This window comes from Zonotrichia albicollis, chromosome 4 (assembly GCF_047830755.1).
Source record: "Zonotrichia albicollis isolate bZonAlb1 chromosome 4, bZonAlb1.hap1, whole genome shotgun sequence".
NCBI lineage: Eukaryota > Metazoa > Chordata > Aves > Passeriformes > Passerellidae > Zonotrichia > Zonotrichia albicollis.
Genome location: NC_133822.1, coordinates 32,492,643 through 32,511,574, shown reverse-complemented (window position 1 = coordinate 32,511,574; position 18,932 = coordinate 32,492,643). Strand labels below are relative to the sequence as shown.

The window sequence follows — 18,932 nt, the reverse complement described above, 5'->3', positions numbered from 1 at the left end:
AATTCCTTTTTTTTTTTTTGATCACTGCTTTAATCTTGGTGAACATAAACTTATATTTCACCTGAAAGATGAAAAAATGTGGTATTTTTTATACAGGGAACAGCAATATCAGGACAATACCAGTAGAGAACATGTTCATAAATCACACATCCATATAAGATCATTAGGAAGTCACTAAGTCTGACATCAGATTAGAGATGTGGAATTACTTTGAAATATTCCAGCTTGAACTGAGGAAGAATATTTGAGCTTTACTTAAAAATTGACTGTAGTGAAGAATTGCCATCAGCCTTGTTCACTGCTCCAAGCTGATACTCAATCTTCCAAACTACCATCTTATTTTCAACATGGTGTATCCACTTGCTGCTTTCCAGCCCAGATAATTTGGGATTTCTGCATGGAACTTGATGAGAAGTTGCTGTGCAGGTAGCATAAAAACATCTCAAAGCCAGATCTATTGATTGTCCTTTTTCAAGCCTAAAGGAAGAAAAACATTGTTTGACTCAGGAAGAAGCGAGCCAGTGCTTTTTGAATTATTTCTTGTTGGTCTGCCAGGACTCAAGCTAAATTCTCTTAACTCTGCTCCTGATTCATTGATCTTTACAGCAGGCCTACCCAGAATCTGTTGCTGCCACTGGTAAGCAGTCACACAGGCAAATAACACATTTACACCCTTGATGAACCTGCTCAGTAACTACTCATGAGGGAGCCAGCGATTCATAGCTGGATGCAATGGAGAAGAGTATGCCACTTGCAAATAGTTTCCAGCTGTTCATTTAGATGTGTATGCTAAACACCACTAAAAAGATGCTGAAATGAAAAGGCCAAAGAAGTAAAAAATACTGGTGTTAAAAAAAAGTGGCAAACAAATTAAAAAAAAAAAATCAGGACTAGTTACACATTCTTTGTAAGAGTAGAAAAACCCCACAAAAGCAAAATATGAAGAAGTCTGAAAGAAAGAGTTAAGAGGTCAGATCAGTCTTCAAGTACCGTATAATTTTCCACCACTCATTATTTACACCTCCCACACAGCCTTTCCCTTGCTTCTTGTTTTCTGCTGTGATGGAAATGCACTGCTGAATTTCTACTGTGGACATTATACATTGTTTATTAAGTATGTAGAACATATTTTGAAAGAAACACATCCCAGGGTACATCAAGATATGTCAGAATGTGATAGGTTTTCTCAGAGTGTTCAAGGCTGGTGAAGCAGAAGAATTTGCTTATGGTGAGGACTAAAATGATTGATCTGTTTGGTGGCTTGAGAGGTGTTGATTATAGGGTGTTGTAGGCTTATGTAGGTGTATGGGCAACTTACTAATTAGTATTTCACCATATTGTACAGTAGCTAACATAAGCAACAGGCGTATTTTTATCATGTACTCTAATGTATGTTTGAACTTTAGCACATTAAAATCCCCTGTTTCCTGTTTAAGTGATCTATTTCTCATGGCCTAGAAATAGCCTCTCTTGAAATCCATACAGTTTGTAGAAAAAACTTTACGAATTAACACATGATAATTTACTTCTGAGGTGAAATAAAGATCAGGCTGGAAAGAAGACATTTTTAAGGAATTATGAAATGGAGGTAATTAACCCTTAACCACTTTCCACTTAACTAATTAACTGCTTAACCCTAAAGTATTTATAAAAAATATAGTGCAGTCTGTGATTATCTGCAGACTTTAAATCACACTCAAAAGCCTTTCTAGGAAGTACCTTCTAGCTAACCAAGTGTCAATGGAATTGCTGCAGGAATTGCAAGAATATATTTCATACCTAAGTAGGAGATTAGGAGATCAAATAACTTTCTCTGTAATTCTATCATTCGGAACTTTCACAGAATAAAAGGTCTTTCTTCTGCAGTTCTCCAAGCACTTAAAAAATGAAAACATCATCTGCCCCTTTCTCATTTGGGCAAACTGAGGCACAGGAAAGTTACATAGCTGGTATTTTTGGAAGTGATCTGGAATGCTGGGTGCCATCACTTTGAGATGTTCAGTGTTTGATGCACAGAGGGGAATTAGACACGTCACATTTAAAGGTCTGAGCTCCTGAGCTCCACCTGTGCAGTGAAGGTACACATGGCAGCAGGAGGCTGACATCCTCACATCTTCATTTTCTCTTTTATTCTTCTCCAGTGCTAAACAGAGCTTAGCACATTGCATTGGCAACTATGATTCCATATGATCGAGTGGATCTGGCAGTGCACTTCTCATCCCTTGGAAAGAGAGCCTTCATGTTCATGTGTGGATCCAAAGTCTACCCAGTAGATTTACGAAGGTCAGAGAGTGTAATGAAAAGTAGGAGTGGATTGCAAAATGCTAAAAATCTTGCTTCTGATGCCAAAATCTAAGATAATCTGCTGCTCCTCCCTGGCTTTTACCCAAAAGCAATTCACATACCCGTAACACATTATGCTGTCACAATCATTACCCACCAACCTTTAGAAACACAGGAAAAAGGCATAAGACTTGGGTAACCTGGAACCCTGCCTAGTTCCATGGCTTTGACCTCTCAGCCTGTCTCACAATGATGTCTCCAAGCACAGGTGTACATAAGCTGCGTGTGCAACATTTTTGGTCTTCCCCCTTGAGTACTTGCTCTGGCCAGTTTTTCTAATCAGTGATCAGTGATCACCAGACCATCAAATGGGCCATGCACACCCAGCAGATGGCCGTGGCTGTGCTCAAGCATGACAGCTCTTTGAACACAGAACTGGCTGCAGAACAAAGCAGACTGTTCAGGCCACCAAGACACAGCTCTGCCTCTGCTCTGAGCCCCAAGCAGAAAGCAGTTTGCTACCTGCTAAGGCACCTGAGTGTCCTATTGAAAGTCTGAAGCATTCTTTGCTGTAAGCTAGAAATGTGCCTGGGAAGCAAAAGAATTTCACTGACTTCTGCTTTCTAGGACTCCATAGGAGGCCTTTCAGTTAAGTGAATCCATACTGTCTGGCATAAATGAGCAGGAAAAATGGGCTCTGTAGTACTACTCAGCCCAGGGATACACTGTCAGCAGGAGTAGCCATACCTGTGACTCTAAAGGAAGCACTATCCTTTGAAGGACCCTAAAGTTTTGAGAGCTGCCAAAGCTTGTGTATGTACTGTATGGTTTTCTATTTATCCATGTATCCTACTTCCAAAATCTCCTGGAACCTCCCAACAGCCATCTCCAGCATTTGGTTCCACATTTCCTCGGGTGGGGGGAGTAATTGAGCTCACTGCAGAGGGAACTGTCCTTTATCATTATATTTCATATATCATTTTGGAAATCATCCAGCCCCATTTAATCTAATCACACTCTTCTTGAATATGATAGATTTAATTCATAATTCCTCTTATGCTAGTATTTAATAGCTGTGAATATAGAGAAAGCAATTTTTTTTATTTGCTTATACTAGGTAACAACTTCAGTTATAGGCTAGAGCCCCATTATGCAGGAAGTTGTAAAAACAGCAGTCACAATAAGCTTGTAGATGGTTATCATGTCCCTCAGGCCTTTGGCATGTTATTTTTTAACTGGAGGAAAGTTTGAAGATAGATGAAACTAATCAACTTTATAATTCATACCTTTACACAATTTTGATTAACTCGTGTATTAAGGAAGTCCCAGAGCATCCCCATGGAAGCAGACTCTGAAGCAACTTGTCTGCATGCACCTCACAAAAAGAAGTCCAGAACAGGAGCCAGTACACCCATTATGCTCTCAGCAGCATCTTACAGGGGACTGCCATTTCTGTCCTGTGACAGAGCATTTCCATTTGTGCTTCCCAGGGTTTGCACAGGTATTTTCTGACACTGGCATATGAGATATGAGTTTGTTACAAAAATTGGTGCATATTTCATTAATATGCTGTGCTAAATGGAGATAATCTCTCTGCTCCTCATACCTGCTAGAAATTGAAGCCATGGAGGAGTGCAACACAGCCACAATATTCAAATCAATATGTTGTCATTTGCCATTAACCTCTCCATTCACCTCCAGCATTGCTCTTTTTCAAATCAATTGGAATCAGTTCTGTGCATGAGCTTTCCAAAAGCACCACAGAAACTTTACAAAAGGCAAGCAAGAATACTTGGAGTGGTTCATCTCCTCGTGGACCTAAACTTGTGACAAAGAAACTGGGAAGTCAATCTAGGTGAGGAGCTTACAGCACAGCCCTGGAGGGAGCAGGTGGAACTGCCGGTGTCCCTGCATTTTGCTTATTACCAACTGGAAGGGAAAGTGAGGACACATTTGTTTGGTTGAAGACAAGTGTGAGTTAGATTGCAAGATAGTTCTGGTCCTACCTTGCTGAAGACAGAAGAGCCCTGCATTCAAGTTGGAATTCAGCTTCTGCCTTCAAAGAGCTCATTTTAAAAAAATGATATATCTGCGTCATGTAGCACCTGTATAACAAAGACATTGTCTATGGTGGAAGTCATTAGGATCCACTGGAACAGAAACAATCATCCATCTGCAAAACAGGAACATAATAAAAAACAGACTGAGAATCCCTGCTGTAGAATTAACTGAATTGGATGCAAACAATTTTTTTGTCTGTATAAAGCACTCACAGTTTTTTTTTTGGTGATCTATCTGTATTACATGTAGCAGTAGAGTGCTATCCAAAGGTAGATTAAATTAAACTTCTCCTCCTCTTAAGGGTCATTCCTTATAGCTAGAAAACTATTCCAAAGTTAAGAGACTTTAATGTAAGATTTACTGCTCACATTTCAACCATAGTTTTAACATATGTGCAAACAATAATAAAGAGTAATTCAATTGAAGAACTGAAAAGTACATTTATTGCAGAGACTCACACTTCAGTTTAAAAGGGAAAATCTGTCTTAAAATATAACTTTTATAACAAAACTTATTGGTCCACATTTAAAGTAGACTGTCAAAGGAATTGCAAACAACAATGACATTGCTACTATCAGAGTTTGTAAATAATAATAAGTGCAGGAGCTCAAGTTGTGGCTACAGTTCTGTCCAACTAGATATTGTAAAAACAAACAATGGAGGTGTTCTCTTTCCAAAACCTACACTTCCATGGCTTTTTCTGTGTTGTGGTTTAACATGGCAGGCAGCTAAACATCACACAGCCACTTATTCATTCCCTGTTCCAACCCTGTGGAATGAGGGACAGAATTGGGAAAAAGTAAAAGTTGTGGGTTGAAATAAAAGCAGCTTAACAGAGTGAAAAAGGAAATTATGATGATGATGACAATGATAACAATAATAATTAGTATATATTTTTTTTTTTTTTAATGCAAAAAAGTGATGTATGATGCAATTATTCACCACCTACTAACCTATGCCCAGACTGTTCCTCAGTAGCAGTCCCCGGCCAGCTTCCCCCTTATATCCAGAGCAAGATGTCATAGGGTATGGAATATTTTTTGGGCCAGTTAGGGTCAACTGTGCTGGCTGCATCTCCTCCCAGCTTCTTGTGTGCTCCAGCCCACTCACTGGTGAGGTGGTGTTGGAAGCTGAAAAGTCCTTGAGATAGAGTAAGTATTGCTTAGCAACAGCTAAAACATTGGTGTTTTAGCAACATTATTCTCATCTGAAATCCAAAACACAGAACTGTGACAGCTACCGGGAAGAAAAGTAATTCTGTCTGAGCTGAAACCAGAACTCTCTGGTGGAGGGCATAGTTAATGACTTGGCATACCTCAAAATTACCTGCTAAATCTCGTAAGCTGGAGTAAATGCAGTGGTTTAATATTCTTGCATGATCATCCTAGATCTTGTCCCAACATGGAAACCTAGACACAGATGCCTCTATTTCCACCAGAAGGAGTAGGGTCTATAATTCTTAGCAGAATGTCTAGCTGCTTGCCAAAACAGGCACAACACCCAAGAGATGAAAAAGGAAAGCCATGAGCCAATGTCTTATGTCAAATGTAAAATTGCTTTTGAAATTTGCATTCTTTGTCTTCCAGAAATATTTTGGGGGTGGAGAGGAGAAACAACTCTCAGACTTTAAGAAAATGCTTTCTTCTGCCTCTGAAGTACACTTCACATTTCCCTTCAAAATTGCCTTTAACAATATGTTTCCAATAATACTATAACAAGGTTCTGGTTGTAAGCCAGAGTCCTGGTATCTTGTCCTTTTTGAAAACCACTCTGTTATAACATTTATAAATACATAATTGACATTTCTTTTAGTTTTTCCTCAACAAACTACCCCATGTAACCCTCCTTGTTGTGGCTTTATAGAAATAGTATGCACAATTTTTCCTCGCTTGCTTATTTGATGCCTAGGTCACTTTTGCTGTCAGAATCTATTTATTGAATAAAACTGATTTTTCCCCTTCTCAAGATATAGTGAAAAATGTGCAAGATCTCCCAGTACAGGGATGTTGGTTACTAGGAAACACAGTCTCCAGAGAGCAGACTAGGAGCACAAGCCTTGGACTACAAAGATTTATTTGAGGAAAATTCCTACAACAAGGGTTGGAATTAAAATAATAGTAATCTAAAAAAATGCTTTGGCTGAAGGACAAATTTAAGAAGAGAAATTGATATCTGTAAGAGCCGTACAACAGTCTTCTCTGGTTCTAAGAAGATGTAATAGTCCAAACTTGGTAGATGTCTCTCAAGAAAAATTGAAAACAGTCAAGTAGAAAACAAACAAAAACCCAACCAACCAACCAAACAAAAAAGTATAGGGATTCATGAATCATATAATGGTTTGAGTTGGAAGAAACCTTTGAAAGGCCATGTAGCCTAACTCCCCTATAATGAGCAGGAATATCTTCAACTAGGTCAGGTTACTCAGCCCTATCCAACCTGACTGAATGTTTCCACAGACATCTCCCAGCTCTCTGGGAAACTTGTGACAGGGCTTTACCACCCTACATTTGTTTCCTATATCTAACCTAAATAACTCTCCTTCAGTTTAAAACCATTAGCCTTTGTCCTATCACAATAATCTTCCTAGGAAGTTTATCCCCATCTTTCTTTTAGGCCCCTTTCAAGTACTAGAAGGTCATAATAAGATCTCCTCAAAGTTTTCTCCTCTCCTGGCTGAACAACCCCAACTCTCTCAGCCTTTCCTCATAGAAGAGGTGCCTCTAATAGTTTAATAAAATCCATCTGCTTTGTGTTTAAAATATTTCTGCTCTTCTTTGGGATAGATTCTTACAAAGATACATTCTGGCCAAAATTGCACTTGACTAATTAGGAACTTTGTCACAATTCTGCATTTGAGATACATTGTCCAAAGCTTTTTCTAAATAACTTTCTGTCTCTCCTGTGAGAAAGTCCACAACACCCAGTGGGTTATATTGTTTGAAATTCCTCAACGAGGTCTGGAAAATATGCAAAATAGGAAATGATCAAGCCATGAGTCACTGAAGACAAATTCAATCCAAAACATTTTTAGTACTGGAGCAAGGCTCCAAAAGGATCAATGTGTCTGTATTACTTATTAAGAATGACATATTTTAGAAAGAGAGTTGTAGGGGAAATCTTCCCTTTTTAGCCACTGTAGTTTCACGCATCTATCACCAAACAGCATAATATGTGTCCCAAGGAGATATGAAATGAATGAAGATCCCTGCATTCAAGTGTCCTGAATGTCATCCCAGTAAAATGTAAAGCCCCCTTGGAAAATTCCTAGAGAGGCTGCCAGCTGATAGCTTATTATGTCTGCTCTGAAAGAACCACAAAAGAAATCACTGCCTCTGGCTATTTGTCTTCGATGTAATTGGTGTGTGTCAGATGCTCTCATGTTCCAAAACACAGAGTGGGGGTAACTGCAAGAGCCAGCTGGAGCCTGGCCCTGCCAAGCTGGTGCCAGGCAGCTTGAAACAAACCCTGGCCTTCCCACCCAGCAGTTTGCAGTGCTAAACTCATTGAAGGCAGGCAGGCAGGGACAAACTTGTGGAACTAAGCACATATGTATGATGGGGTAGATGCCAGAAGAGGAGGTAGCCTTAATCTTGGTAAGTTTTTCTCAGGTGAACAGAAGAATAACAAGCTTGCCTACTCTCAGTTCAAAGAAAACCCCTAAAACAAAACAAAACACACCAAACAAAATAACAAAACAAAACAAACTAACAAGGTATTTGAAAATAAACAAAGAAACCATTTTGGTCAGTGAGCACCAAGATAACAGTTCTGAAATTGTTCATGGTCTCTCTTGGGAAGAGAACATTGAAGCTTATAGCCTGGGAAGGCCTTATGTACCCTTTCATGCTTAGGAGGCTGAAATTGCCTCTAGAATAACCAAAGCTTCTCTTGGACTCTGACCTCAAAGGCTGGAGGAGTTATCCAGGTCCCAAATATACACCTGCTTCATGTAGCACCTCTATAACAGACACTGTCCATGGTGGAAATCATTAGGACCCACTGGAACAGAAGCAATCATCCATCTGCAAACACACAGGGAAGGTGTGTTTTCACATAGCACTGAAGACTGGTGATTGACCCCACACTTAAAAAGCAACCAGAATGGCCCCAGAAAAATGGAGGGACATCAGTAGATCAAGGATAATTGTAGTTGGGTTTACTGTGGTGTAGTTTTTATCACAGGCAGTTGCAAACATGCTTTTTTGGTTTAGTCAAAATATCAAATTATGCAGAAAACCTGGGGGATGTGCAGCTGATTGAAGAGACCATTTTCTCTGTAAATGGCCATGAATCCCTCTTCCCTAAGAGAGGGATTCATGGCCATTTACAGAGAAAAAGTAGGTGTCCCATGCACTGGCTTCCAGGGCCCTCCAAGGAAATGGCTTTAGTTAATACATACTCGAAAAGGCAGAAACATGTAATCAACTTGCTAAATTCCAGCTTTGATATTAAAAGGGAAGAGCTCCTTTTCTAAGCCCTCAGTATGGTATTTCACTCATTCATTCATTCATTCATTCATTCATTCATTCATTCATTCATTCATTCATTCCCTTGCTTGAATTTTTGTGTGGGTGCTGCCAGTTCAGAGAAAGGAAAATCATTGCATTTGAATTTTGCTGATCATTTGACCATGCTAAGCACTTGGGATAATGCATCAAAAACATCAGCATAGTAGAACCACAAGAAAAATTGTCACATGTTCTACATCAACTGTTTCACAACAACTATCAGTAAAACCTGGTGTCAGCAGTGACTAAAAGCAATTGACATGGTCAGTGTCAGTTAAATATGAGAAACATTTAGGAGTAGATGGTTGGACTACCAGAATTAGGTTGTACCCATTAATAGATATTTGGTTTAACAGAAGTAAAACTCTTCTTTTAAATAACTCTAGGAGCTTGAACTCTCCCCTGTGTTCATTAGTCATGAATTCATGTACCTTACAGGACACATAAATGTGAAATAAAAATCATCTTAGGTGTAAAATACAAAGGGAGGTCAAGGGATGGACGTATCAGCTTGAACTTATGACAACTCATTGCAATCAACAGCCGTGGGCAGTGACCTTTGAGCAACTAATTTGCTGTTCCCTGTGGAAACCTGGTATTTGCATGGGGTGTGGGTGGACTCTGGGCAGCAGCCAAGCTGCTACAGCCACTGCCTCCCTCCTGTCTTCTGTGGGATGGAGAGAAGATAGAAAGGAGCTGGGAAGACTTGTGGATCAAGATAAAAATAGTTTGGTGGGTGAAGCAAAGTTGCGCGTGCTAGCAAAGCAGAGGAGGAATTTGTGCACTGCTTCTCTCAGCAGCAGCCAGATGTTCACCTGCCTCCTGGAAAGCAGGGACTTTGAATGCCAGTGGTTGTTTTCTAGGACAAGTGCCTCCAAATAGGCAAATAAAAGTATTTTCCTTTTCTTCTTCCTCTCCTTGAGTTTTGATTGCTGAGTACGGCATGATGTTGCATGGAGTATCTCCTTATTCAGTCTTGGTCAGATGTCCTGCCTGTGTCCCCCCACAATCTATTAACTACCCAGCCTACGCTCCAAAGTCTTTGGAGGCAGAGTGGGAAAAAGATGCATTCTTGTCATTGCACAAGCACTGCAAAAATAGCTGAAGGCTGGTGTGTTATCAGCAAGTTTTTGATCACAAATCCAAAACTCAGCCCTGTACAGCCTGATATGAAGAAATTTTACCCCCTCCCAGCCAGACTCAGTACACATGGATTCATAAGACAATACCAAGCAGGAGAAATAAGGAGAGAATCAAGAAATTGCAGTCAACAGGAGCTAGTGAGGAGAAAAATCTTAACATCTTCAGTCCTAAACAAAAAATTATAGTGCTAGGCCCAGAGGAATACAGTGGGTGATACTTTATTGCAGGTTATGGGCTTCAGGCCTCGGATCTGAAATAACACCACATTCAAGTATAACAAGATACAGAATGGGAGATGTATATTAGACATCCTGGGAAATGTCCATTAATAACAACTGCATTAACTACAATAAGTGAATGCCTAAACAACTGCATGTGGCACTCTAATTTTGTCCTTACTTCTGTGCTGGGAGAAATTTTCAGGTCATGAACAAGAAAGCCTCACTGATGTAATTCAGTAGAGCGTAAGAGCTGTTCATTTGCTGGAGGTTCTTGCCCAGAGATACAATGCACTGGATCTGTTGATGTATTAGCATGTACAGCTCTTCCCCCATCTTCACCAATTAGGGCTAGATGTTATTCTGTGACTTTCATCTCAGTGATAGCATCAAAAAATTCAAAAAGCAAATTATTGGTAACAGTGTTAAGACCCAGAGACTGACACAGAAGCTCAATAGGAGAGCAAACCCAGTGCTGTATTAGGAAAAGTCTGGAAATTGCAAGAATTTAATATCAAGGTCTTATCATCCTTGTCAGTCACCTGCTTTGTTCTCCAGGAGGAATCAGAGTAAGGTGGCATAAGTCCAAGAACACACTACTTTTGAAACTTTGTCTGTCCTAGACAAGGAGAAGTTGCCAGACTGTTCAACTGGAGGTGTCTGCAGAACTGCACGAATATTTGACATGTCCTTAAGTGTGGTAAAAGGAAAAATGATGCATAATACCTCATCTAATGCACTAACCTTTTGTGCATTTTAGTTTTCTGTTTCCTATTTACCTAGCTTTTCTGCATCTTTATTGCTTCGCCACCTCACTTTCATGGGATTCTTCTGCTTAAATAGGCTAATAAAAAGCGTAACAAAAGTTATCAGTTTTGGTTGATAGAATGTCGGGAATTTTTTTCTACAGTCCATTCTGGAGTTTCTGAACAGTTTGAGTCACTCCCTCAACAGAACCCTCCTTGTCTGTGGAACATGAGGTGGAATGTCCCCCTTGGCAGCAAAAAGCCTTGGCCTAGTTCTTTAAACCTAGCCCTTTACCCCAGCCCTTTTTCCTTATCTACCCAAAATGTCCCCAGAAAAACCATATAACCTCAAACACTAAGACTGCTCCCTTTCTTGTAAGTTTTTACCTAATGTATAGAGTTCATATCAGTGCTATTTAACATTTGCAAAAAAAATTTTGATAAGCCTAGGAGAAACCACACTTGCCATTAGGAGAAGGATTATCCTGAAAAAAAACCCACCAAAGACTGCTTCCAATTCATTCAGATACATTTAGAGGGAGTGCCCTTAACAGACTGGCAAAAAGCACAAACACCCAGTGGAAGATTCTGACACAGAGGTACAAATTAGGCACAGGTAAGCAAATAACAAAGATTTAGGACAGTTATACGTGATTGAGGTCTGAAACACAAGATAAGGGGATCTGTCTGGGGAGGCTTACAGCAAGTGCCTTTTCTGAATATGCTGTGGTCCTTTTCTAAATTTTTAAATGTGGCTGTGGGGCTCACTAGCCGAGTCAAGGCAATTGTTCATACATAGTCCTGCCCTGTGGCAAATGTGAATTAATGTGTGATCTCTCAGCCTTCACATACTGAGGCAAAGTTCAGCTCATCTTTTATTAGCTGCAGGCTAACCCTGCACACAGACCATGGCAAGGGATCATCTGATGTTATTACCTTGTTCAGGAGACTGAAAGCTTCCAATGAGGCACTTAAAAAGAAAGGCAATCTGACTAGTGTCAATAATCATTAATGATTACTTTTCAGGGATAATGACGAGATGAAGAAGTCGAATGTCACAGTAATAAAGTCTCAAGTGAGCCACAGTTTGAATAAATCATCAAAAATGGATCAAAACTACCTGTTTGAAAGAGAGGTGTTTACAGGGAACTCATCATAAGCATGCAGATTTGAAAGTATTTGGGTCTTTGAAAAAGGTTGTTGATTTTTCCAGGTAGCTCCAAACCTCTCAAATAATTGATCAACACAATCTCCTTCTTTACCCTTGACACTCACTCCAAGGAAATGTAGAAGTTTTGAAAGTGTTCCTAGGTGATTGTTTACTGAACTCTGTGAGCTCCAAGGAAGTCCAGGATGGAGCATTGGCCCCACAGCTTTCTAACAAAAGGCTAAAGATTGTACATTATTAAACAAGGGTAGACTGAACAGGCCCTGAAGATCTCTTTAGACGAGGCCTCGTGAGACCATCAGCAAACACCAGCTGAAACCTTAGATGTACCATTAACTTCTCCTTCTTAGGAGAAGACATGGATGGTTTCTGTCAATAGGGTTAAATCCTGTCTTACTGGTGTCCTGTGAATCTTGGGCATTTTCTAAGCAAGGCTGAAGGATATTTTGCATAAGGCCATCATTGCAGAATAGCCCCTCCAAGCACTTACTCACATTGTTTTATTTGCTGTGCTGGTTTTTCTCCAGGGAAGGGGGATACTTTTGTGGGACAGATCTGGGATAAGAGGTATGATGCTGCTTTCCATTAGATACAGGAATACAGCTCCTCTTTGCCTTGCTGATCATTGGCTATTGCAATAGCCTTCTGATTGCTGTGGTATGACAGAGCAGCCCATTTAATTTACACTTACTGGGAGCTGGCTCTCCCCATATACAACCTGATGTTCAGAAAGGAATCCTAACTTCTCTTTCCTTCCCAATATACCCTGTGCCCCTCAGCCATACTCACGCACATGGTAGACCTGCTCTTCAGGAGGAAGATCTGCAGGGACCAGCTGGAAACATACAAATCAGCAAGCAAGCATTATGTAGTGTACAGTATAATTTCTACCAGAAGAAAATGCGTGTGTGTGTGTGTGTGTGTGTGTGTGTGTGTGTGTGTGTGTGTGTGTAGAGTAGCATGTCAGAATTGCACATCTTCTGCTCCATATGTCTATGGAGGAAAAACTATCAGTTTTTCTTTTCCTTTCAATCTCGTCTTTTTGGAGGCAGCAATGAATCAAGAGGGAAATTAATCCCTTAAACATTGTCACCTTGCACAGTTTAATAGCATTCCTCCAGTCCTATTGCTTTTTTCTTCATTCAGCAAGCCCAACTGAGGCTCAGATGCTGATTCAAATGCATTCAGGATGTTTCCACCAAGCACAAGGTCTCTTGCAGGTGATTTACTTTTCTTCATGCTCTGTTTTCAGCAAAATCTAATTATAAGTTCAGTCTCCCCATCTATGAAACAGTGATTCAAGGCTACGTAGCTGAGTTGACAGTAAGGCTTATGGAATTGCCCATTATAGAGGGACTTTTGAGGAGCTCTGGAGCTAGACACCTCTTCAGATTGCAATGCTGTTGCTCTGTTCTGCACTGTCATCCCCTGCTGGACTTGAACCAAGAAGGGTCGTATGCCAAATATGACACTGTGTAACAATTATTCTTAAAAATTGAAAAATTTCTCTTTTATTTCCTTGTAATACAATCATATGCTATTACAGAAAAATAATTTTGAAGAAGCATGAACTTATTACTGCAGTCCTCTGGTCCTAGTGTAATACTATTTCACTCATTTAAATTCTTTCCCAAAAGCATCAGTGTAAACAAGGGCTCATCACCTTCAAGTATTTATTTTAGATCTGCAATAGCAAGTAATTTATATGTGATTAATTATGCCACCAATAATGTAAAGCAGTTAATTTCTGTGAATTTCGGCTTTTCTCCAGACTTTATCACCTAAGATTGAGATTGACTGCACGAAGAAGGCATGTAAAGGATAAAATCAGTCCCTTTACCTCAAGGACACCATACAGCAACAGCTCAAATAGTAACTGTTACTCTGCATAAAACCACAAAACAAAACAGAACTTCACACCTGACAGTTGGAACATGACACCAGCAGGTAGAAATTAATTTTTCTAACTCCTAATTCTACAGAATCTTATTCTACAGAAACAGTTCTATACATGTATTGTGGGGCAAAGCTAATCTAAATGCAAACTGGGAGTCCTCTTTGGTTGGGGAATCCTTTAAACACATGAAAAAAATTAGGGGATTTAGAGTCTTAGAGCATCCATGCCACAGACACTGCTGGGGAAAAAGCTGAGCCATCTTTCTGCCAGAGCATCCCCCAGCTGCTGGGGAGGACAGCCACAGAAAACTTGCTGAGTGGTGTGGAGACTGAACAGAGCTCCCAAGCTCATCCAAACCACATTCTCTGATGGCAGAAGAAGGGACTGTGTTAAAAAAAGGCAGCAGCATCACTTCTGTGTCAGTGCAAGACTCTCCTCATTAAAGGAAATTCAGGAATTTTCTGGAGCAGGCAAGAAGATCTGTGCCAGTCTGAATTTGCAAATAAAACCTCGGAGTAAAGTTAGCTTTTGGCAAGGGAAATGCATTCCCCACCTTAGTTGAGTATTAATTAACCAGGGCTTTTACTCCAGGGAATAAAATACTGCCCTTTGCTGTTCACACACTTTCTGCTAACACACTCTCTTTATATAACCTGAACCTGTTCACTAACCAAAGCTCCAAATTGACTGCTAATTTTTTGTTGGGTCAAATTAATGTTGAAACCAGATTAATTAAAGCAGATGAAGCTTTGTTTATCCATTATTCATGAAGCTTATTGGAACAGAAGTGAGTACATTAGCTTTATTTAGGATATTACTTCACTTTAATGAACTCTATTTTTTGACTGTTAATGCTCCTTTTGAGCAGAAGCTCAGGTTTGTGTTGTTGGGTGGTTTTGGTTTGTTTTTTTGTTTTTTTGTTTTTTGCTTTGGTGGTCTTAGTGCAAACAATGGAACTAGTTGAATTTCTGGCTCCAAAATATACAGTTGACAATCTCCAGCAGTGACTGCCTCTTGCCAAAATTCTGCAGAAGGAGAAAAGAGCACATGTGCATTCTGAGCAAGGATCTCCTCCTCACCCTTCCCTGATGCAGATGGAAACTGCAGAGGAGAGGATATGTTCACTCAGCACTAGAGCCAGATAACCCACAGGTAGTCAGAAGAGGTTGCTGGATACATAAAGTAGAACCACCTAACTGAGAGCATTTAAGTGTATGTGTGGATGATCCAGTGAAGGATTCTGTTCCTCACAGAGCAGTGATTTATAAAAGCTGAGCTGGACACGAGGGAATGTGAAGCATGGGCTAGGAAGGTACTGGAGCTATTACAGTGCTCTTTGCACACATAGTGTATCCTGGCTGGAGGTGGTTTAGTTCTAGTAGCTCTGTCTAAAATGATGTATTGAGACCTGAGGAATTTCTTGTCTCAGAAACTAATCGTGTTTATGAGCAAGTGGAAGACTAGAGTTCCTTAGAGCATACAGAATAAAAATAGAGTTTTTGCAGAAGTCACGGTAACATCATATTTGTAAATAAAATTAGACAAGCAAATGTAAGTTAAACAAAGAAAATGTTGTTTTCACAAAGTGGATTGGACTAGATTAAAGAAAATACCAAGATGCCAATTAAAGAAGATATGGAGGTAGCTCTGTGTACAAAGATGAAAGCATAGTTTGCAAATATAAAAGGCAAAATACGTAAAACTGCTAAACCCCAGATCTTTTTTCTGCAAAAAACCCAAAGTGAATGACAGATCTCATTGTCACAAGATGTTAATGAGAACTGATGAAATTAAGGACAGAAGTGGTTACCCATATGACTTAGGAAAACATCTAGGTACAATAGTGAGAACACAAAAATACATTTTAAGTTGTGAAACAGCAATGAAAAAATGCAGATGAAGCTTTCATAGAAATAGAAATATATTTTCCTTTAACATTGCTTTGCTGAAGATATGATATTAACCACTGAAAAAACCAAAAACAGTATAAGAAAACAAAGAAAACACACAGAGCAATCACTTGAGCCTCTTTGCTCTGATATCCGAATATCTCATGATCTCAATGTATTATCCTCACAATCCCCTTATGGAAGTGAGGAAATAATTTGTGTTTTAAAAATGAGGATCTGAGTGGAAAAAAACTAAGGCTGTGATCCTCAGAAGTATTTAAGCACCTAGTTACTCTGGTTTCACACAAAGCTGCACTAACAAGGAACAGATCTTTGTTCCCAAGCTCTATTTACCTTGTCACTGCTTTGATGCTCTCTTTAAGAGTAGGTGGTCCAAACTGACTTGTATAGCTATAACTTTTTGTGTCTATCAACAAGAAAAGGTTTTTTTTTAATTTCTGAAGAGAAGTATGATTGCTAAGCAAAAGCATACCCAGCGAGGGGAATGTGAAGTGCTCAGAGAGATCAAGGCAAGAATGATGATGTGAGACCTTATGTTCCCTTTATTCAAGGCACTTTTTATTAGTGCTGTATTTCCATATTCTGGTGCTTTCTGGTTGATGTTACAACAGCTGAAGTGCTGTTGTAACATCAACACAGAAAGCACCAGAATATGGAGAAAAAGCAGGAAAGAACAAAAGACTGTAAAGTACTGAATAGGGGGAATAAAACTTAGACTAAAGCTGCTAGAGAGAGTCGTGACTGTTGAAAACTAAACCTCATTTAATGGGGCTGTATATCTGTTTTAGTTATCATTATGGTCAATGTTATCCATTAAACTTCTATTAAGTAGATTGGTACTGGAGGGTATACTTCTTTTGAAGTATACTTTATGAGCTGGCAATTACCACATCTTGAGCTAAATAAACTTGGAAGCTGAAGGCTGAAATTTTTATCGGGAATAAATTTCTTCAGGATTGGCATTTGTTAGCTCTGGATACAGTGAAACCAAGCTAAGTGGGGAACACCACAGTTTGAGTACGAAGATCTGCTAACCTGGCTATTGAAGTGAAGGGAGATGACCCATCTTAATTGATCAGCATCGAACTCTGATTTATTGATTCAATCAGTCACTTTTTATAACAGTGTTAATTAAGCTCATACATATTGCAAAATCCGAGCTCATCATAGGCTACAGATCAAACACTAACCCCTCCTTTTGTTTTCAATACCTGTGGTTTGTTTATCAAAACCAAGATTTGTGTTCTCACCCTGATATGAATGGTTCTCAAAACTTACTTTTACTTTCCCAAAACAGCCAAAGATACCTGTTATGAGAAAACTGCCTGAGAACTCTGCTGTTTACAGAAATGTGCCTGCGAAAACAGGCTTGGGAACTGCTGCTTACTTTTTTCCATCAGCTGTATATTTTCATGGCCTTTTTTCTTTCAAGCCATGTCTGAGCAAAATTCTCCAACTCCTGCCTGCTCCAGAACAGCTCTGCTCACTCTCACATCATCTCCAGATTCCAGAACACAAAAAAAAAGACAGATGGTCAAGTTAGTTTTATTTAGGAACTGCTTTGGCTTTCGCTCTGAACAATAATGTTTTTCATCTGGTAGAACTGGACTAAAGGAGGGCAGCCCTCAGGTCACCCAGCTGCTCATCTGCCATGCTTGGGGTCAAGAGGTGATGGGACTGATGGCCACTGGCTGCCCAAAGAGAGACTATTTTAAACAAGCTTTAAAGCTAGCTGAAGGGAATTTACTTTGAAACAAGTCAATGCCACTGTAAGAGTTCAATAAAAGTATGTCAAAGCCTCGGCCTAGAAGGTCTACATTTTATCTATCTCATGGCCCTTTTTGGTCAGACCATCTTCTATCATCTAAAACTGAAGGTGAAACCTGGGGTGACATGTAGGCTCCCCTGTAGTATGGAGGAGATTCATTGCTGATTAAATGGATGGAAGAGTTGATTCTGTGTATCTGGCAGGGTAAATTGAAGGCAAGCAGCGGACAACATGCCAGACCAAAACAAATACATTTTTGATACAGTGAAAAGTAACTGCACTATGTCTATGTCAATTGCAGTACTTTGAATGGCTGATGCTTGTAAATAGGTTCCTCTTATGAAAAGAAATGAGATCTTGAAATTGGAGAAAAAAGTCTAACAAACACCCTGGGAAGGAGACATGATGAAATTAAATGCAGGGGGAAAAAATAAAAACTTGGGAAATGAAGTGAATGCAATGACATGGATTGGGATGAAATGAGGTGAAGTGAAAAGGACCAAAATTATACTCACTGATATCTTGAAATCAGGGAATGAAGTAAAATTAAGAGACAGGAGAAGAAATTGATGAAATAAAATGTCATTAAAAAAAACCCAATTCTGAAATGAAGTGAAAACAATAAAATGGCATGGAATGATATGAAGTGCAGAGAAATAGACCAAACCTTGTCTATGCCTGACCTAACCTTGTCTCAAACTGATACTGTTCTCTGATTTCAAGATTTCATTTCCATTCATGAAAGCAAATTCTTCATTTCATGAATGCAAGTGAAATCTTGTGATTTCAAAGAGTACCAATTTGGCAAGCTTTGGTCCATTTCCCTGTGCTTCATGTCGTCCCATGCCATTTTATTGTTTCCACTTTGTTGCAGAATTTTCTAATCTTTCTTTTATTTTTTGCAATTACACTTAATAATTTTTTTGCCTGTCTCTTCATTTCACTTTGTTCCCTGATTTTGAGATTCCAGTGAATATAACTTTAGTTTCAGTCCATTTCATTTAGAAAAAAAGGACACCCACTGCCCAATTATTGCTTCCTCCCCACCTTTCCTCTTGGCATAATCCATCTACTGGCCATCTTAGCAAAAAGCTGATTTTACTGCTCCGCTTAGGATTAGGGTTATGCTTAGGGTTAGGATTGGGAAGACCAGAAATCCCAGAGCTCCAGGCACACTGCAGCTGCAAAAGGCATGCCAAGGCCATCACATCACTCCTCCACCAAAGGGTG

At 39.5% G+C, this 18,932-nt stretch overlaps 1 protein-coding gene across 1 annotated transcript in view; it reads right to left on the bottom strand.

Annotated features, from left to right (window-relative positions):
* The window catches only part of ISX (intestine specific homeobox), a 92,225-nt gene extending 86,756 nt beyond the window's left edge, over nt 1-5,469 (bottom strand). The window contains exons 1-2 of the mRNA XM_074539312.1: nt 5,298-5,469; nt 4,290-4,456 (exon numbers count right to left, since the gene is read on the bottom strand). The gene's annotated coding sequence lies outside the window, so the exon portion shown is untranslated. The remainder of the gene's footprint in view (nt 1-4,289; nt 4,457-5,297) is intronic.
* Nucleotides 5,470-18,932: the final 13,463 nt, after the last annotated feature.